Genomic DNA, 23,243 nt, shown 5'->3' with positions numbered 1-23,243 from the left:
CTTGGAGCCACTTACACACTACACCATGTCAGTAACTTAGTGTTACTGACACACAAATGCTGGCTTCCTCCACCGAGCCCAGGCCGCTCGGTGACACATATCCGCCCTCCAGCACTTTGTCAGTCACTGTCTCACAATACATATAGATAGATAGATAGATAAATAGATAGCAGATAGATAGATAGATAGATAGATAGATAGATAGATAGATAGATAGATGAAGGAGGGAGACAGACAGATAGATACACACACATATATACACTTACCCCAGGGCCCGGTCCACTTCTCCTCCTTGCGTCAGCAGCAGGAGAGGCAAACTCAGAAGCTTCTCGTTCAGCAGGAAGCAGCGGGCAGCACATGATCACTGTGCCCTGCCATCCCATGTGACTTCCTCCCTCCTCTCCTGCCGGCCCATGTGAGTTCCTCCCTGCTCTTCCTCTCAGGCTGGCCGTTCTGGCTGCCGCATGATGGGAATCTTGCTGCAGACAGAACGGCTAGCCATTAATGCACTGAATGTGCATCTGGGTATTGTGGAGGGCGTCCTCGGGGCCCCCTGAGCGCATGGGCTGGGTCGCCATGGCGACCCCAGCAGCCCCTGACGCTACGCCTATGGTAGACGGTCGATACATTGCACTTCATGATGGATAGCTTGTGTACAGCAGCATAACCCTCATATCCAGTAGCGTGCATTTCCCATCAAAGTGTCTGCATCTTGGAATTTCCAAATGCTTTTAGTAGGATACTATATATGAACTTATTAGTACTGAACCACTTGACCAGAATTATGCTTGTTCATATATGTTGTTCCAAGCAATATGTTGATTAACAAGGGTTCATTTTAGGCAGTCCAACTCAACATTAGTTTGATTATTCAAAACTCCTAGAATCAGGTATTTGTTTGGTCCAGTTTTTCTGACTTACTATGCTTTACATATTTCATTTCATTCAAACCATGCAGTGAACAGAAAATTTACAGTCAGCTGCAGTGCACTTTACTGTATCATGAAAGAATAGATATACCAATCTGTGTTTAGCAGTTCTTACCATATGTGCTTTTATAACAAAGTTCAAAGAATAAAAACTATATCAGACTGTGCCGGATGGCAACACGGATAGCTTACAGCTGTACCTTTAAATGTCAGTATCTACAATGTGATAAAGAATATGTAGAAAAAAACTAGTATGTTCTTTACATTATACAGGTGTGACTGTGCTTTATCTTTTTTTAGATATATTGCTGTATACTCCTAGGAACGTATTCTATATCACATGGCTTTTAGAAATTCTAGTTCAATTAAACTAGTTTATTTTCTCACAAATACCTGTTTGTGTTCTACTAGAAAGATAAAGTGAAACAATTAACCCTTTGCAATCCAATTTTGGATTCAGGGTTTCCTAGGGGGCTTTCTCTTTCTGCCATTCTAGAATGGCGCTATCTGCTGGCTAGAGCCAGTACTGCAGTGTGAGACATGCTGTAAAGGCCCCTGACAACAGAGCGGCCAGTAATATACAGTAAGAATACCCTGCCGGACGTCTTCCGACATCGGAGCTGTACAGCCTTTAATCAGAATGTCTTCAGACGTCAGACAGTGGATTGGAAAGGGTTAAAATGTTTTGATATTTGCTTGCATTATAGGATGATTGTTGTAAGATTCTAGAGGCCGATTTCTCATCTGCGTTGGAATCTCCAATTGGGGGTTCCACCGCACATCCGGCTAAAAATACTGGAAGAAAATCTCTTAATGCAGCACTCTTTATTCTGTCTAAAAGCCGGACAGCAGGGCGGAAACCTGAACGGACCCCATTATAGTCAATGGGTCATATGGGCGTATGCATTTTGTGAAAAAGCACCGTGTTCAATTTGTGTGCATGTGCGTTTTTCATGCGTATGCATTTTTTTTAAACATGTGCGTTACATCTGCATTCAATGCGTGCAAAAAAAGCATACTGTCTTCTGGTAACATACATGAAAAACACTGAATACGCATGTAACATCCATTTTCACATATTCACTGCATTTTGGGGGGGGGGGGGGGGGGTTGCACTCCCATTGACTTACATGGGCACTTTTATTCCATGATACTCACTGCAATTTTTTTCACGTGCGTTATTAACAAAAGGTCAGAATACACAATGCAAAATAATTGTGTTATATGCTGTTTGTATTATATACATAAAAATGCACATGTAATACAGATTGAAAGTTACCCATGTGAATGGGCGCTTAGAGTCTTTACCTGAGATTTCAATTCTTGGTTCATTTATTTATATAATTGTTTTCCAGCAGGAGCATTTATATTAACTAGAGATGAGCGAGCACCTAAATACTCGGGTCTGCGTTATTCAAGTCGAGCTTTTCGTAAAAGTCGAGAGCTCTACTCGAGTAACGAGCCCCATTGACTACAATGGGAGACTCGAGCATTTTTGCATGTGGGACTATCAGAGCATAAAAGCGCATGACCAAGTCGTGGCTATTCTTCATGATTTTTCACGGCTGGCTGCGGCGTTTTGCAGTGAACTGACATCACCGCCCCAAAATCCCTCGATCAGCAGAACTACTTTAAATGCCTCACTAGAGGCACCTGTCAATGTTAAGCAGTGTTAAGCAGTGCTAGCCATTGTTAAACTCCCTCCCTTTTTCGTCTAGCTCCCATAGACTCCCATAGGAGTCTATGGAGCCTCCTGCGTTGTGCCATCAAAAGATAGGGCAAGACAGAAAAAAAGAAAGTCAGGCATTGAAATAACGAGCCTATGTTCTATCTTTTGGGGTACGATTTTTTTCGGAGCATCAAAAAAACGTTAAAAGAGCCCATAGGAAACCATTAGTTCTAGTAGATGCAATTTTTTGACACGCCTGCTTTTTGTCAAAATGAAGCTCGTGTGAAAGAGGCCTATGGAAGGATTTTCATATGCCAGTCTTAAACTAACAGGGGGTTTTCCCAGTTATTTCTTTTATATAGTTTTGGGCTCCCCATGCCTAAAACTATGTAAAAGAAATATACTTACCGCAGCACTGGAAGGCTGTTTCAACAGTCCGGCTTTGCTGCATCTTACAGGTGATGTCACCGGCCGATGATGTCACCAGCCCTTAAACTTGGTGATGTTGGCTTTGAATGTAGAATCCACAAGGCAGGTTTAGATCATGTCACTGATGAATTCTCTGCCGGCCTCCCATTGGCTACAGCAGTGACATGGGTAAACAACTGTGACCGCTGTGAACAGAGGATCAGAGCGGCAGCGGGGGACCAGCATGCAGTGGGAGATGAGTATGTGTGGGTTTTTTTTACATACACTTTGTCCCTTTCACTGACGCCAATGCAAAAAAAAACAGAAAACCCTTTTAAGTAAGGAAGAAGCCACAATAGGACTCTCATCTACAAGTGGTCCCTATTGCACCTCAGTATGCCTCCAATGTTAGATGGAGACACAATGAGCTTGTTTTTTTTTTTGTTTTTTTTTTATTTTATTTTTTTTTGCTTCTAAGAGAGAATAGCTCACTGTATAAACAGTTTAAATCATGTTTCCTCCCATCCAGTTTGCCAAAGTTGTCATGTTATTATGCAGTCCCTGTGTGGCTCTGAATAATAATATGACATTTTGTATAGCTGTAGTTTGCAAAAATGAATATTCGAGATACACCCATTAAATATAATTTATTATTTTGTTTTGAAGCATCCACCATTGACAAGCAGCCACATCCAGTGTAAATCTATTATTTACAAAATTAGTCATTAGTTAACTTTTATAGACAGTTATGACTCATACTGAAGAACCATACTGTACGCTTCACCTATAGCGCCCCCCTTCCTGAAACTCCCTTTAGAGCCTTGATATTTTATTAGCCTCAGCATGGCCTCAAGAAGAAGTTCAAGGAAGTCAGGGTTTGGAGAATGTAAAGCAGTAGGTGGTTGCTGGTAACAATGGAAGATCCTGTAGTCAACTACATATGTGCAAACCAGACTGGTGCAGCGTCTAAGAATTAGACACAAAGCTAGCCTAGGATGGAACAAAGCCAAAGACAGTGCAAGGAGGTATAAACAATAATGTGGTCAAAAACAAAAAAACAGAGAGGGCTAGCAATCATAGTTAGTAGCAAGCCATAAGAGGGATAGAGGGGTAACAAACAATTGGAGTAATCAGTAAATCCAGGCAGGGAAGAACAGGTGCCATACAGGATATAACCACTATAATGGTGACTAGTGAAAAAACGTAGCGAGTTTTAAATAAGGTAGGCTCTAGTGTGATTAGTGGAGCATCTGTGCACATGCTGTCCATCATCTCGAATAATTGCTCTACAAAGATCACAGGGGTAGGTACGTTGAATACATTGGGAGCTGTGCCTGCATTACCAACCTGGGCTGCGGAATGTGTATGAAGGTGTCAGTTCCCAGTTAAATAAAATTAAAATAATAATTTTATTTGTATAGCTTTATTTACCTATTACCCCCCCCCCCCCCCCACACACACACACACACACACATACCAAGCTGGGTAATCATTTTTACCGACCTCAGAAGGATGAAAGAGTCAAACATCAGCCAGCTTTTTTTTTTAAAGTTAATAATCCCAATTTTGATAGCCTCTCTGGGTATTGTAGTCCGCCCATTCCATTTATTACTATAGTTGCCGCCTTTGTACGATATGTCCTTCTTGAGTATCGGGGCCCAAAACTGTCCACAATATTCCATGTTTTTTTTGGATTACATCTCTTTTTCTGGACTGAACTTATAACTATTATATTATGGATCTGATTATTCCAAGGAGAACATTATTATTCCGAGGGGAATAACTTTATTGCTATTTTATTATTATTTTAAACCTTGCCTAAGCCCTAAACTCTTTACTTTTTATTAGCTTTGCACCTACCTGTTTGAATTTATTTGCTCAAGCATACTGTTCTCATTGTAATTCCTCAAATACTGATATCTGTGGATTTTTATTTGTATGCTCAATTTTACTTTACTGTTATACTTCTTAAAAAACTTTTAATAAAAATCTACTGCTAACACACTGAGACTAAACGCTCCCCTAATGTGAACCTCACATTCTCGCCTCCAGGACCTTTCCAGAGCAGCACTGGTCCTCTGGTATACACTACTCCAAAACATCCGAACAATCCTTGACACACGGACTTTTAGGCGTGTCCTGAAAATGAACCTCTTCAAAGAAGCATACCAAATCCCCCTGAAATACCCCCCACACCACTCACAACATCCCCCGCTTCCCAACTACGCCTGAACTTTCTATGGCACCACGCATCTATCTACGGCACCCCACACTTTTCCACTTTGCCTATCATGTACATCTCCCACCCCTGTACCTCCTGCATCACCCTCTCCATGTTGTATGTAAGCTCGTTGGAGCAGGCCTCCCACCCCCTTTTAGTCCTAATAACTGAATACTACCTGTATTTGTTGTATCGTATATGTTGTCATGTTTTGAAAGCGCTCCAGAACAAGTTAGCGCTATACAAAGAAAGTTTATTATTATTATTGCTTAAAAAAAGGTTAACATTTTCCCGCACTGCACAATGATTTAACCCTTTGCAATCCAATTTTGGATTCAGGGGTTTCCTAGGGGGCTTTCTCTGTCTGCAATTATACATTGGCACCATCTGCTGGGTAGACACAGTACTGCGGTATAGGACATGCTGGAGAGGCCTCTAACAACAGAGCGGCCAGTAATATACAGTAAGAATACCCTGCCGGACGTCTTCCGACATCGGAGCTGTACAGCCTTCAATCAGAATGTATGAAGATGTCAGACAGTGGATTGGAAAGGGTTAAATGTCCTCTACTTTTATACATCTGTAAATGGCCTGATGACGGAGCCACTGCAACTCCATAACGCGTAGCCCAAGGTTTAACAAAGATTATCCCAGTCCCATATCTTCTTCTGCATTTCTGAACAGCAGCAACAATTCTCACCTTTATTCACTGATTCTCTACTTTATTTGACATTGTGGCAGTGATACAAAAACTGTTTTGCATTCAAATGGTGTAATGAGTAATCAGAAAGTGAGGGGAGTCGAGTCATTTGCAAAAAGGAGATGTATATATATAAAGGCCATATCCTTCACTAACTGACTGACTCGCCGCTAATTCTCTAACTTCTAGGTATCGTACAAACATGAAATTTGGCAGGAGCATTCTTTAGGTCCCAAATAAAACAAGTAAAGGGGTCACAACCTGATTATTCAATGCTAAGTGCAAACGTAAGTGCACCCCTATGTAATGTAACTTCCTGGTGTCGTAGAAACCTGGAATTTGGCACAAGCATTCTTTAGGTCCTAAATAGGAAAAGTAAGGGGGTCACAACTTAATTATTCAATGCTAAGTGCACGCATTTTGGTATGCCTATATAATGTACCTAATCTAATTCTCCAACTTTTTGGTGTTGTACAAACGTGGAATTTGGCAGGAGCATTCTTTAGGTCCTAAATAAGACAAGTAAAAAGGTCACAACTTGATTATTCAATGCTAAGTGCAAAAGTAAGTGCACACCTATGTTATTTAACTTCCCGGTGTCGTACCAACTTGAAATTTAGCATGGACATTCCTTAGGTCCTAAGTAGGAAAAGTAAAGGGGTCACAACTCGATTATTCAATGCTAAGTGCAAAAGTAAGTTAACCCCAATGTTATGTAACTTCCCGGTGTCATACATTCTTTACATCCTAATTGGAAAAGTAAAAGGGTTGCAACTTCAATATTCAATTCTAAGCGTGAAAAACTGTAAAAATCCACAATACATGAGATAGTTATTTTCTCAGAAACCACAAAGCTTAGGGAAATGATTTGTATACTGAGGAGAATCTACCTCACCTCTATATGTATATACTGAGGAAAATCTAACTGACCTCCGTGTGCATATACTGAGTAGAATCTACCTCACCTCTGTGTGTATATACTGAGGAGAAACTACCTCACCTTTATGTGTATATACTGAGGAGAATATATTGAAAGACTGTAAAGTAGGACTGCAGTGATGGAGCAGGCCTTTAAGGCTAAGAAGAAGCTGCAACCTCCAGTCCGGGGTTAAATATGAAAATAAAAGGGCGTTACCTTTAAGGGTAAAAAGTGAAGAGAGTGGAGGGAGCAAATTATGCAGAGGGACATCGGTACATGCAGTCTGAGGAGAATCTAATGCTCCTCTATGTGTATACATATTTTATTTCTTGGTATCTCTGAAATAACCATGCCTCCATAAAGTTTTCAGTGCAAATAACATATAAACACCTGTACCAAATTAACTCAGGCGAAGCCAGGTATATCAGCTAGTACATTCATGAGTGGGCATTATGAATATTGTCCTCTTAGGAATTTGCATTGCATGAGTAAAAATACTTTATAGAAAATACAGGGATAGGCTTATTAATGTGTCAACTTTTTGTACAGAAAACTCTACCAAATTCCTTACAGGAATTGAATTTTAAGACCTCACCACCCCATTTAACCATGCATAAAGCTCCAGTAAAAGCCTTGAGATTGTATTTGCACCATAATTGCATAGCATGGTGCAGAGTGCTAAGGCAGCAGAAATGCAGTCCTAAGCTCTCGCTCATGACCTGAAGGCTATGAGTTCAATTCCTGCATGTTTCAGGTAGTCAGCTCAAGGTCAACTCAGCCTTGCATCCTTCTGAGGTCAGTAAAATGAGTACCCAGTTTGGTGGGGGTAATAAATAAATTACTTGATAGCACTGCGGTATAAGTTGGTGCTATACAGATAACAAGATTTATTTATTTTATTTTATCACTTACACTCATAATAGGCGCTAAAAGTCAGGGTCCCACTGCTGAAACCCTCACTGATTCCAAGAACAGGAATCCCATGTGCCCCTATTCTCCTCACTGAACCACCCACAATGAGAAGGAGCTTGACTGCAGTGGCAACAACGCATGCACGTGTAAGGGGGTTGTATGTTACTGTTGCTGACAAGTTTGTTATTGTTATGTGTATGTAGCTTTACATGATTGGGTAATGCGCAGGTAATTCGAATGTAGGTTCTCGAGAGAAGAACACGCTTTATAAGTGCTGCAATTTACATGTGTGGGTGTTCATTATACTACAGGAAGTAAAAAAGGAGAGATGGAGTGCTGGTCGCAGAAATATTGTTTAGGCCTTGAGGGAGTCCCTCCCAAATTGTGCTAGCTCTGAAGGCTAGAAGTTTTGTTTCTCATTGTTGGACATAGGAGGATCTGTGTTCATCCTGGTGGATTTCTCCCTTTCCGGAAAAGCCTACTTCACAACCCTGACAAGCGTTGAGACGTATCATTGGCTGCATCAGTAACTCTTGAAACTGTTCACATTTATAAAATTAAGAAGCATCATGTGGCGTCTGGTGTCTTCTTCATATGGATGTGACTGCCAAGCCTTCCTCACTAGTCGGTCGACTTCTCAGGTTGCTAAAGAAGTTGATGCCTGGTTTGCCCCTCTCAGAGGTACCTAGAGGCTCAGAAAACCTGTTCCCGTTTCTTGGGTGCTCCTAACTTCATACACTGCAATTCAATTCAACTCTATGGGACGGCTTGAGATGGCCAAATACAAGTGCTTGGATATCTCTGGCAGTCCCATTGAAATGAATGCAACGGCAGCATGCATGCTAGTCTATTGCTCAAAGTAAGATTCTCCTCACTGTACATTGAGGAGGAGAGGGGGACACAGGACCCCTGTTCTCGGGATCAGTGGGAGTCTCAGTGGTGAAACCTCCACTGATCAGACGTTTATCACCTATTCTACAGGTAGGTAATGAAAGTCGATTCTGTGATAACCACTTTAGTGACTATTTATTTTTTTCCTAAACTTGCTTATTTTCGAGTCCTTGCAGCACAAGCCTCTTTAACACATGTAAGTGCAAGAAAAGTCAGTGAAGGTCACGCCTTGCCCACTTCTGCTATTGATTACGTGAAGATGCATAAAATGATTTGGCCAGATAGCATGTATTTTGCCTGCAAACCATGTGCAGGAGAAATTGTGCATTAGCAGTATAAAACCGGTCTACATTTCAACCTAAAAAAGCTTTCTTAAGCAAACAAAATGAAACATTATTCTTTTTGGCAGCGAGAGGCCCTGAATGATTTCAATCTAAAACACACTCTTGTTCAGATATTTTTGGCATTTCTCCATTCATCTATTCAATTCTTTGTAGAGTATAAGGGAGGAGGGGAGGGAAAAAACAAACTTCCTACCTGATGGATTTTGCTGTCAAATATGAGAAGTCTGCCAGAGGCTACCTTACTTGTAGGGCATCAGTACACTCACCATACACCTCCTGCCACTTGATAGAGCTGGGTCCTGTTAGTTACCATTATACCATGCATGGGAGGTAAAAGGTAGAACTCACTGTACATATAAGGGATCTCGGGAGTTAAAGTGATAAGCATATGGCAGTAATTTTAACTAATCAGACCAGCGGTCTCATTTTTATATCTATGGGGATAGACAAAAGTGGTCTGAAAACTGATTTTACAAGTTTTCAATACTAAAAAAGTAGAGTTTAAAGCGGTATTCCCAAGACTGACTTTTATCACCTATCCTATGGATAGGTGATAGAAGTCTGATCAGTGAAGTCTAGCCACTGAGACCCCACAGATCCCAAGAATGGAGGTCCTGTTTCTCCCTCTTCTCCTCACTGTGGGCTCACTACACCCCCCTGCAGTGACGTGGAGATTGAATGGAGTGGTAGCCTAGTACGTAGGGTGTGACTCTATTCTTTTCAGTGGGGCAGACAGAAATAGCTGAATACAAGTGCCAGAAACAAAGGATTTGGCATGTTGAAATCCAACATCCCTAACCCTACGCTCTCCTGTCATTTGCAAGGGTTGAGAGTCAGGAGGTCTCTATACACATCAGATGGCATGCCGATCCCACTGGGTTTGGACAACATTAAAGGGGTTGTCCCGCGAAAGCAAGTGGGGTTATACACTTCTGTATGGCCATATTAATGCACTTTGTAATGTACATTGTGCATTAATTATGAGCCATACAGAAGTTATCAGAAGTTATTCACTTACCTGCTCCGTTGCTAGCGTCCTCGTCTCCATGGTGCCGTCTAATTTTCAGCGTCTAATCGCCGGATTAGACGCGCTTGTGCAGTCCTGTCTTCTTCTTTTCTGAATGGGGCCGCTCGTGCCAGAGAGCGGCTTCTTGTAGCTCCGCCCCGTCAAGTGCCGATTCCAGCCAATCAGGAGGCTGGAATCGGCAATGGACCGCACAGAAGACCTGCGGTCCACTGAGGGAGAAGATCCCGGCGGCCATCTTCACCAGGTAAGTAAGAAGTCACCGGAGCGCGGGGATTCAGGTAAGCACTATCTCATTTTCTTTTTTAACCCCTGCATCGGGTTTGTCTCGCGCCGAACGGGGGAACTATTGAAAAAAAAAAAAAACTGTTTCGGCGCGGGACAACCCCTTTAATGTAATGTATGTGGCTACTTTAAAAGGGGGTATTTCGATGATATGAATGAAGCGGCAGTGCGCATTTGTGACCACCAATCCATTCACTTTTTGTGGGACGGAGGGAGACCTCCAAGTACATCGATCTCTGCCAATCCTATAGAGGTAAATGGAGCTGCGATCGAGCATGTTCATTGCCACTTTATTAAGATGGGGCATTCGGGGAATACTGGTCTCAAGATTGCTAGTGGTCCCAGCTGTTGGATCCCCAGCAATGTAACATTTATGCCCTATGTTATGAATAGGGAATCAATGTCTTTAATGGGAAAACCCCTTTAAGGGAGCTTAGGACATCAATGTATGAAAAGGAAGGTATTACATAGGGTTTAGAAGAAACAAATGCAGAAGTTCAATAAGACAGCCCCGACCTATCTCCCTTACGTTACCCGATCTGCTTAGAGTATTCTAACATGTTACTATTCAGGTCCTGACTGGCTCTTTATGAACAGCTTTAAAGAAGGTGTAGAGCTAGAATATATAATGTAGTAATATACTTTCTTCTGCTTTCAAGTAGCTGCATGATTTGTGCATAGAACAACATTTACTATTTATCCTATAACATAAAAATGTGTTTTGACAGCCTAAAATATAGTCACGGTGACCAGCAGTGACCTTTGTCAACCAGAGCCCTAAAATTGATTTTTCACTTCTTATATAAATACTTGAAGCCCAAGACTAAACATCAGTGCCACTTTTACAGTCAAACTGCATTACAATGCCAAAGTGTGTGAAATCTTGAAAGCAATCAAGCTGTAGTATTTCCTGTTCATGTGATATTATATATCTTTCATACCCTGACATAACAAAACTAATTCTGTGTTAAAATACCCTTATGTTCAAAATTCATTGATGCTGTGCACAGCCTGACAGAAACAGTATAGATACACTCTTTGCCAACAAAATACCCTCCCCTAGAAGGAGTTGTCAGAATCAAATGAAACTTTCTCTGTGTGATTGCAATGCTGATATAAGTAATTACAATATCAGAGCAAAGGATCATTTATTGTGGAAAATTGACTCTTGAAGGGAGGCTCTAGTACCCTGCTGTATCGCCTCTAGCTTGGATACAAGATGTGATACGGGGGGCATGGACGCTGTAGTACCCTGTTGTACCGCCTCTAGCTTGTGTATAGTACCTCGGGTCCTCAGGAACGGTTAGGGCCTGGTATAACTTTTACTTAATAATAAACTTTTACAAACAGGTATTCAAGGAAATGCAGGTACAATTCACTCTAAGTAACAGCAGGCTAGAGCTCTGAGGTAGGGAGAATACACAGGATGAAAACCGGTCCTACAGTCTACGTTATTTGTACGGCACCGCTCCTGGACTGGGAGCACTCCAGAGGAGGAAGGGGGTAGGGGGTCGCTCCACAGACTCTCTGGCAGACAATTATTGACAGGAAGGCTTAAACAATAAACACTCCACATGGCAGGCACGTGGGTGTGATTCAGTAACGTACCTTTGTATGGTGATCCTGATGTCGGGTGGCCACACAGGAAAAGCATGTAGTTTGAACTAGTACCTGCTTAGAATTATTGTAGGGCTCTCTCTCTCTATTTTGATGGTGGGACTCACTCCATTCACATCCACACTCCAAACGCTATGGGATATCGCTCCTCTTCCTCCATCTTCACCTACATGGAAGCTGAAGGTGCTTCCATGTGGCTCTGTGTTAGCACTCTTTCAGATAGACAAGATTGATCTCTCTTCCCGCTCTGAAACTCTCACATTTATAACCTCACTTGACATGACAAACTGTTACATTTACATGCAGGCAATTATTTTATTACTGTTAACCTCTCAAGCGCCGCAGCTGTGCAACACACACAGGACAAGACACACACATGAATATGACAGGACAAGCTTTGCTCAGTGCATCTACATAGGACAGAACATGTATGACATTTATGGAGGGGACCAGGATGGTGTTCTGGGCCACTACAGTTGCAAGAACTTACAGCACAACACTTTTCTCAAGTTCCAGCAAGAGGGCTGAAATAATGCACTGTAACATTCATCTACAGTGTTGTGTTAAAGTTTGGGGCAGATCTGGAAAAAAGGCTGCAAAGTAAGATTTTTTCTTAAAAATAGAAGGTGTCTAATTGACTCCAAATTTATTCTGCCTCAGGACAACAACCCCAAACATCCAGTCAATGTCATTAAGAACTATTTTCAGTGTAAAGAAGAACAAGGAGTCCTGGAAGTGATGATTTGGCCCCACAGAGCCCTGATCTCAACATCATCCAGTCTGTCTGGGATTACATAAAGAGACAGAAGGATTTGAGCGAGCTACATCCATAGAAGATCTGTGCTTAGTTCTATAAGATGTTTGGATCTGTGTGCAAGTGTATGTAGAAGAATTTAGTGTTTTCCAGGGAAATACTATTGATGACCCATCTTCAGGGTAGGTCATGAATAGTTGATAGGCTGGGGTCCGTCGCTTGGGACCCCGATCGATCAACTGAGCGGGTGCAGACTGTCAGCACCTCAATAACACAGAGGTCGGAGCATAAGCCTCTATGCCGACCTCTGCGTAGTGGACAACGCTTGTAACTGCAGACACGGCTCCTATTGAAATCAATGGGAGCCGTGCCTGCTGTTACAAGCACCGGCCACTATACTGAGGTCGGTGCAAAGGCTTCTGCCCCAACCTCTGTGTATTTGGAGCGGAAGTCTATATAAATGTGATTATTATGAAGAATGGAGAACATATAAACTCTGTTTGGCCGGGATTTTTATTACGGGCAAAAGTTCAGTTAAAACTAATTTGGACCAAACCGAAATTTGGCAAACAGAACTTTTCAAAAGTTCACTCATCTCTAGTTGTGCCAGATATACCACCTATTACTAAGCAGAAATTGTGCCCATACGTCTTTAACATCATTTATAAATCTGCCCCCAGTGGCTTTATGTATCATTAGTAGTCTATTCTTACTTAGGAGAAGGCACATAAAAGAACATTGCTTACCTACATTTCACAAAAGGGTAGAAAACACATTATGGAAATAATTTAAAATGTGTTTAATTAGCTACAAACGTGGAGTTATCCTTCGTAAATCATTTCTTCCACAGTATAAATATGTATTCCTGTAATATATAGGCCCACACCTATTAATTGCACATAGTCTATTGAAAACCGCTGGAATTAAGCTGTGTTACCATAATCCCTTATGATCATATTTTATTCAGACATTAAAATGTTTCTCAGAGCAAAATACTTGTGGAATAAAACTGAGGGTGGTCTGGGATGCATAAGAGGTGGTCTGAGCAGGTGGTCTGGGAAACGTGACGCTATTTGGAGGGATGCATCTATCGTGGCTGTGTCTGGATATGGAATAGCTGAGTCAGCAAATAGTATGCTTAAAAGTAAAACAGGTGCAAGATGAATTATTTCATAGCAGTTGTCTGCACCCCATATATTACAGAAGGCTAGATCACTCCATATAAGAAATTACAGTATGTGCAAAGATGTGGTGTGATTGAAAGCGTACCTCCAGTGATCCCCTTAGAAACATCTTAGAATACGAACCTTAGGTCAAAGGCAGGTGGCCATGTCAGTAGTCTCCTAGGCTGTAAAGGGGCTGTGTGATGACCATGGAATACACAGACAGCACACAGCCCGAAAATACAGTCATGCGTCTTTGGCCTAAGGGCCCATTTACATGGCATGACCTGTTGGGTGCAGATCATCCTAGCGATGATCGTTCCTGTGCTTTTACACAGGAACAATCATGTCTGAGTGAATAGAGGCTGATTTGGGTCGGGAGTGGCTCCAGCCCACCCACCTACCTCCATTGACAGTAAACAGGTAGTCATTCATAAATGAATGGCTCCTGTTTACACGGACCAATAATTCATTCAGTTTTTTGCATGCAGAAACTGAACTGAGAAACAAACAAATTGTCATTCATTGCTCAGTTGGGGCATGCATTTACATTACTAGGCAACAAAATTTTTTTATGTGTGTTCGGGAAATCAGTGGTATTTTCACATTATTTGGATAACAAACAAATGGTTATTAACAGTTATTAAGCCAAAACGTTAAATGTCACATTGATGACTAAGATTATATGTACAGTGCAGGCTCATGATTATGCATGTACAGTAGAGATGAGCGAGTATACTCGGTAAAGGCAATTGCTCGAGCGAGCATTGCCTTTATCGAATACCTGCCCGCTCGAGATGAAACGTTCGGGTGCCGGCGCTGGGGAGCGGTGAGTAGTGGCTGTCAGCAGGAGGCAGCGGGGGGAGAGAGGGAGGGAGAGATCTCCCCTCCGTTCCACTCTGCTCTTCCCCGCAGCTCCCTGACCGCCGCCGGCACCCGAACGTTTCATCTCGAGCGGGCAGGTACTCGATAAAGGCAATGCTCGCTCGAGCAATTGCCTTTACCGAGTATACTTGCTCATCTCTACTGTACAGTAATTACTTTTTATGCTAATTTAATGCTGTTATTTTTTTGTTTTTTTACATCTGTAGATAAATTGGTAATTATTTGAATCAAGTATGGCATCAAGAGGTTGTAAATATCCTGCAGATGCCTTCTGTTATGTATGCGATAGATCATCAAAACACGGGCAAAGAAGCAGTCTTTGGCAGCAACGGCAAAAATGAATGCAGCCTACAAAGCATATTTTGGGATGGCTGTGGGTGATCAAGATCAGTCATGGGCGCCTCCCTTCAGCTGCAAATTTGCAAGAAAACTCTTGAAAGTTGGTTCAAAGGTGAAAATAGAGCCACGAAGTTTGCGATACCAAGATTTTTACGGGAGCCAACTGATTATTCAACCAACTGCTATTTCTGCATGGTAGACCCATCCAAACGTCAAAGTGGAAAAAATGCAGTTGCTGTGACGTATCCAAAGATTTCTTCGTCTGTGACCCCTGTGCCACATTGCTCTGATCTCCCCATTCCGACGCCTCCACAGGGCATGCATAGCGTGCAGACATGTTCAGAAAACATCAGCTCAGACAGTGAAGATGCAACTGATCCTTTCCATGCTGGCGAAGATGACAGAAGACCATACTACCCAAACCAGAAGGATGTTAATGATTTGGTAAGAGATCTTAGTCCTACAAAAGCTAAAGCAGAAATTCTGACATCCAGGCTGAAACAGTGGAACTTGCTGGATGATAGCAAGCAAGTTACAAGTCAAAGAAAACATCATCAAATATTTTCTACTTTCTTTACCCTTCAAGATGGACTCTTTTACTGCCAAGACGTGACTGGTCTATTTAGTGAAATTGCGATACCTTGTAACACACATGATTGGCTCCTTTTCATTGACAATTCTTCCAAGAGCCTAAAAGCAGTTCTGCTCCACAATGGAAATCAACTTCCATCCCTTCTAGTGGTTCACTCTGCACATCTCAAAGAGGAGTATAGTAGTGTCAAATTTCTGTTGCAAGTTCTGAAGTACGATCAGTATGGTTGGGAGGTAATTGGAGACTTCAAGATGGTTGCTTTCCTATTGGGTCTTCAAGGTGATTTCACAAAGTTTTCTTGATATCTTTGTCTTTGGGACACCAGAGCCAAAACTGAACACTACCATCGACAAGACTGGCCTGAACGTATTGACTTCACTGTCGGACGAAGCAACGTCAAGTGGAAACCCCCACAGCAATGAAACATCTACAGCAATGAAACATCTACTAAACTTCTTCCCGAAGCTGACTGAGGCCAAAGTGAAAGCTGGCATCTTTGTGGAGCCACAAATCAAAAGGATCATAGAATGTCCGAAATTTCCTGACTTGCTCACAGAAGTACAGAAAGCAGCTTGGAACAGGTTTGCTGCCGTAGTTCAGGGGTTCTTGGGAGATTATGGCTGGGTATGAGAGTCTGAATGATTTATCAGCCGGTATAAAAGGGCCCTTAGTTTGTAAACTCAAGTGTCTAATCTGGAATTAAAAATGAGTGTAGTATCCTGTTTTTCAGATTCATTCACTTGCAAACTCCACATCATTCCATTTCAAGATGGAGTGGAGTAGGATAAGACTTTAGTTACTGCAGCCCTTTACTATTATACCTCCCTGCTATGTTAGAGACATCTCAAATATTGTATCTTGACTATATCACCCAAACAGAAAATTACAAGAAAGTTACTAGCTAATAAAGTCCTGTGATTACAGCAGCCTTGTCAGGAAATATCTCTCTTTAACCCTTCAGTGACCAAGCTTTTTTTTTTCCATTTTCATTATTTCCTCCCACTTAAAAAAAAATCGTAATTCCTTTATTTATCCATCGACGTAGCTGTATAAGGGCTTGTTTTTTGCGGGACAAGTTGTATTTTACAATGGTACTATTTAATGTACCATATGAGGTCATTTTACAACAACCAAGAAGCAACAGTAAGGGCAGCTTATGGAAACACGGATTGGTTCGGAATCAAGAAAGGTGTACGGCAAGGCTGCATCTATCACCAGTCCTTTTCAATCTGTACACCGAAATGATCATGAGGCGATGCAATCTGGACGAATCAGAAATCAGAGTCAAAATTGGTGGCAGAAATGTCAACAACCTCCGATATGCAGATGACACCACCCTGCTTGCAGAAAGTAAAAGGGACACGGAATACCTTATCCAACGAGTGGAAAAGGAAAGTGAATGCATGGGATTGTATCTCAACAGCAAGAAAACGAAAGTCATGACCACGGTAGGCAACGGTACAGTGAACATAAAATTAACAACAAAGAAGCCAAGTTGGTCCAAGATTTCATCTTCCTTCCATCCAAAATTGATTGTAACAGGCAATCTGGACCCGAGATCAATAGATGGATTACACTTGGTAGGAATGTAATGCAAGGAATGGAAAAGATCTGAAAAAGCAAGAATATTAGCATTGCAGCAAAAACCAGACTGGTCAATGCAATCGTCTTTCCCATAACGACGTATGGTTGCGAACGTTGGACGCTCAGGAAAACAGACAGAAGAAAAATTGATGTGTTTGAACTATGGCGCTGGAGGACAATGCTACGGATACCTTGGACCGCCATGACAACGAACACGGTAGTGTTAGATCGCGTCAAACCGATCATGCATGGAGAATATTGATCCATAGAGTGACCAAAGGTTGGATGCATCTGAATGGATAATCATCATAATGTACTGAAAATCTTTTTAAAAATTCTAAGTTGAGAGAAATGGAAAAAAAAGTGAAATTCCACTGTTTTGAGTGCGTCTTGTTTCTATGGTACACAAACTGCAACAAAAACGACATGGTAACTTTATTCTATGGGTCAGTACGATTACTACGATATCAAGCTTATATAGTTTTTTCTGCTGTACTATTTTTTTTTTCAAAGATATTTAATTTATTTCAATTATTTTCTGCAGCCATCTTCTGACAGCCATGACTTTTTGTTATCGATATAGTTGTGCAAGCGCTCATTTTTTGTGGGATGTCCTGTAGTTTCTATTGGTATGATTTTGGATTACATACAAATTTTTGATTGCCTGACCAAAAAAGAGCAATGCTGGCGTTATTTATTTATTTTTATGACGTTCACTGTGCGGGGTAAATAGTGCATTACTTTAATAGATCGGACTTTTACAGACTCAGCAATACCAAATATGTTTTTTTGTTTTATTATTTAGGTTTTATTAAAAATATGGCAAAAGGTGTTTGTTTTTACTTTTATTACCTTTTTTTAAATAATTAGTGCATTTTTTAAACTTAATTTTAACTTTTGCTGCTTTGATCTCTCCTGCAATATGATGTAATGCCACAGCATTACATCATACCACGATCTGACATGCTATCTACGAAGCCATACCATGGTCATGGCTGGATAGGCACTATGCAATGACAATTTTTTCATAAATATTAAATTTTAAAAATAATTTTCTGCCGCCATCTTCTGAAGACAGTAGCTTTTTTATTTTTCCATCGACATAGTTATGCGAGGGCTCATTTTCTGAGGTATCTCCGGTAGCTTGTGTTGATACCATTTTGGAATACATACAACTTTTTGGTAGTTTTTTAATCCATTTTTTTTTTTGGAGACAGGGTGACCAAAAAAGCGCATTTCTGATAACATTCATCGTGCGGGGTAAATAATATGTTATTTTGATAGATTTACTTTTATGGATGCATTGATGCCGTAGCATTATATCATACTGCGATCGGGCAGACCTTCTATCAAGCCACCCCACGGGCATAGCTTGATAGGCTTTTTGCCATGACAGCCCTGAAGCCTTTCAGAAGGCCCCCGACTGCCATGACATCTGCACGACTCCTTGCAATCTCTTCGTGGACAGCCATATGGGACCCCTTAACATTGTTTGTGGGATTTAAATGCCGCTGTCAGAACTGGCATTTAAAGGGTTAACAGCTCCGATGAGCGGTGTGGCTTATTGGAGCTGTTTCGCCAGGTGCCAAGTGTAAAAAACTGCTGGCAGCTGTGACGTATGGAGGAAGTTTACTGCGCAATCTCTCTTCATACATAGCCTGGCAATACAGGAAGTAAAAACACAATAGGCCGGTCACTAAGGGGTTAATCTCCCTCTCTTCTTTTGAAACACAAATGGCCAAACTTTGAATGGATTAGGCTTCAGAAATGTGTTACACATAATAATAATAATCTTTAGTTATAAAGCACCAACATATTCCGCAGTGCTTACAAAAACGCGGGGATACTGAAAGACAAAAGTACAAAGATACAAAAACCACGGTTACATGTAGTAATCAGTTGATGCAAACAGTAGGGGTGAGGGTCCTGCTCCAATGAGCTTACATAGTACAGATAATGGGGTGATAGAGAAGGTAAAGGGGCTGGAGATGTGTAAGGTATGGCTGTTACGGTATACTACCCTTGATATGCCAGCCCGGGTGCCCTAGATCTCACCCACAACCCCTGTCCCTGCCTGCTTGCCCCCACTCCTGGCTAATTCCAGGCAGGCAACTGGGCGGCGTTCCCTACTCCCACTAGGGACCGAAAAAGGAACGCTGGCGTACCTGGATGGAAAGGGTAGAATGCCGACAGAAAAGGCAGATGTAAATAACCAACACGAACAATACTAAGCAGAACTGAGGCAGATGGAAAAACCTGGCAGATAATAGCAAAGTATGGCAGACAAGATGACAGAAGCAGGAGACCAACAGAGGCAGACTAGCTAGCACACTGAGGGAAACCAATAACTGGCAGTGATTGCAAGTCTCTGCCCGACCTTAAGACAAAAGCCTCCGCCCAGGGGCAGAGAGAGGGAGACAGCCAACCCCCAACAGAACATAATAAAAGGAAGCTCGTGCACAGCAGCTGCACTCACAGGTGTACGTGCACACGGTGCTCTACCAGCACCACACCGGCCAGGCACCAGCGCCCCCGGCAGCCGGACAACAAACCAGGGGGACGCGCCCTGACCGCGGGACCCAGCACACCGCCGCCCCGGGAGGACCAGCAACTGCCGCATGGTAACAATGGTGAGATGGAGAGTGTGGAATGCTATACACATAGACAATGGTCAGACTTAAGCCATGTGGTGGCTGAATCGGTATGACTGCAGGGAGTGGTTGACTGCGGCTGGCAGGGATTGCAGTAACTAGGACAGGGAGCACGTTATCAGGCAGAGTACAGAGGGGTTTGGTTTAGAAGATATGGCATGCTTCAATGAAGAGGTGCGTTTTTAGAGCATGTCTGAAGTTGTGTGTGTCGGATTGCCCAGATAGTTTTGGGTAGCACATTCCAGAGGACTGGTGCTGCACTGGAGAAGTCTTGGGGGCAGGAATGAGTGGTTTGAATTAAAGGGGACTCAGTCTGATTTTCGTTAGCGGAGCGAAGGGCACGGGCTGGGTGGTGGATTGAAATGAGGGAAGCAATGTGGGGCGGCGTGGTGCTGTGGAGAGCTTTATGGATGAAGGTAGTGAGTTTAAATTGAATTCTGTATTTACCAGGCACTCAATGCAGTGACCGGCACAGGGCAGAGGCGTCCGAGTAGCGGCTGGGCAGGAAGATGAACCTGGGTGCCACATTTAGGATGGGTTAGAGGGGGAAGAGTTGGGGGAGTTCGATCAGCAGTGAGTTGCAGTAGTCGAGCAGAGAGTGGATGAGGGCAACAGATTTATTACCACTGTAAAGTTTTTAGGTATTTTTAGAGATACGCTTTAGCTAATGGTCCAATGTTTAGACACAACAGTGGATATGAGCACCTCTTGGCAAGAAATGAATCATGTCAGGTATCACTAGCAAAGTCCAAGAGAGACAGTAATAACGTGACTTCTTCTGGGCAAGAAAAGATCCCCGGTTCAATTCCTAGTGCATATGACCAGAACTAATGAGCTCTTCTCTGTAAAGAGTGATGGGGCCATTTTGAAACCCTTGCCTTAGACACCATGAATGCTTGGTCAACTGCCATATTGACATGAAAGTCAATTTGCACACACACAATTACAATAAAAATCACAATAGTAATAACAACTCTCATAAAATGTACTGTAAACCTCTTGTTTGTTAATACCTGCCAGCCTGTGCTGTTGAGAAGAAAAAAAATTACCCCCATGCACTACTGGTGACACCTACAGATATTACATGGAAGTAGGATGAATGAACTTACTTCACTGGAGGGAGCTGGAATACACCATTATCCCCCTAATCCAGGTTCGCTTCAAATAGTAATGGTAGCCGTAGTGGTCTTTGTTCCTTTATTCTTGTTCAAAACGTGGAATAAATAGTCAAAGTAGAGTTGGCTTGAGAAAGGGGTATGTGTTGACTCCAAAATGCATTGCCAAGGGGTGGGGTTTGAGCTGACTGAGACAAAATTAAGAAATGCAACTTTTTAAAAAGTCACAAAATTTGGCACAATCTCTCCCCAATAGCTGGCGGGCACAAAAAAATGATCCACATGTCAAGACCTATTTAAAGATGTGACTAATTCATCATCAGCATACAACTTTTCATAAGTTTCTCACAAGTAATGGCAATGTGGCCTTCATCAAAACTGACTTAAATACACAATGCTAATTCTTCTTAAAGTGTGTTAATTGTAGAAAAGCTAAAAAAATATACAATTTTGGTATATCCATAATGATAAAGATCTGCAAAATCATTTACACCATACAGTGAATGCTGTAGAAGAAAAAACAATTAGGGAATGCAGTTTTTTCACCCTGTCCCCCTAGAAATATATATAGAACTTATTTGTTATATCTATCCCAAAACTGTGTCATTGAAAAACACAAATTATCCTACAAAAAGTAACGCTGGAAAAATAAAAAGTTATTACTTTTGAAATCCGGAACTAAAAAAGCCCCCCAAAATCTTCACGTCATTAAATACCAAACTAGGCTACATCCAGAGAGAGAGAGTCAGATCCTGCCTGTTCTACATAACGATGAGCGTGTACTTGACCCATATGCTGGCAATTAATGGATAACAGTATACTTTTAGTTTATGTGGTATTTGAACTTTAGTTTCAGGACAGCAGAGATATACTGTATGTGTCAGTAATCTCAAATACACTGTAGATCCATTTGTTTTATCATTAATAGGCTTTTTTGTGGGAAGGGCTGAATAGGATCATATGCGATTAATACCCTGAAACTACAGGAGAACATGTTGTTATAGCCAACAGAGATATTTATTAAAGTCTTTCTAATGGACTTTTTAACTTTTTATCTCTTCTGTAAAAAGCATTTTTTATATTACATAGTGCTGATCAGTCTCTGTTGAAGATTTCAATAAATAGTCATTTTGCCAAAAATATTTTCCACCATTTCTTAATTTTCGAATAGACTCTATCTAATCCTATATTAAACTAAACCTTTTTTGAAAAGAAAGCATGTGAAATATTTTTATTGCTACTACTGAAGATGGGAGCATAACGTAAAACTCCTCAGCTTCAATGCAAAATTTGTTACTGGGATCTCATCTACCAGTAGCCATTTATAGTACTAGGTCTAATTGTTCCCAGCAAGAGAAATCGAGTAATCTTGTGGATATGATACCTTTTAATGGCTAACAAAAATACATGATGTTGTAGCAAGCTTTCGAACCTCTCAGGGTTCAAAAGCTCGCATTAACATCATGCAGTTTTGTTAACCAGTAAAAGGTATCATATCTACAGGATTACTTGGTTTCTCTTGCTGGAAACAATCCAATTTGTCTCTACTGGCTAATGCCGTACCAAACTTTTTTCCTTGGTACTAAGTGCTCATGGTATATTTTTGACATTTTTTGTATTGATTATTTCGGCAGTAGATGGTTCCTAAAACTTAAGACCAAATCTTTACTGCAATCAAGGCTTTCCTATATGTGCAAGATGAAATTAAAACTACGTAAGGCAAGTAGGAGAAATCCTATATCAAACAATTAAAAGGTGCTATTGAACCTAACAAATAACTCATGAAGTCATGATGTTAAAAAAGATCACATGCTCTTCATTTTTTCTTTGTTTTGTCCCTTTGCCTACAGGAGCTCAACATTTTTTGCACTTTTTCTGTTGAAAAAAAGTCCCCAGCTGTCTTTTCTATGCCTGCTTATAAGTAATTAGTGCCACTATAGTGAATACATTAATATTGGTCAGGCCCAATAGAAGCACATATTTCTCCTGGTTTCTTCTCTAGTGAACTCCCAATACAGAAATGCAAAACATATATTTTTTTAAACCTGAGAGATAACAGGAAAGCAAATAATATATATTATATATAATCAGAGGCAGTTCTCAGCTGTTATTCAATAGCTGAGAGCTGCCTCTGATTGGCCACAGTGCTCAGCCAATCAGAGGCAGCCCATTCAGCAGGCGGGGATTTTAAATCCCCGCCTGCTGATTACTCCTCAGAGCAGTGTGGCAGATGCAGCAGGG

This window comes from Eleutherodactylus coqui, chromosome 3 (genome assembly GCF_035609145.1).
Source record: "Eleutherodactylus coqui strain aEleCoq1 chromosome 3, aEleCoq1.hap1, whole genome shotgun sequence".
In the NCBI taxonomy this organism is placed as follows: domain Eukaryota; kingdom Metazoa; phylum Chordata; class Amphibia; order Anura; family Eleutherodactylidae; genus Eleutherodactylus; species Eleutherodactylus coqui.
The sequence above is the reverse complement of the archived record's forward strand: the minus strand, read 5'-3'. Positions refer to the sequence as shown.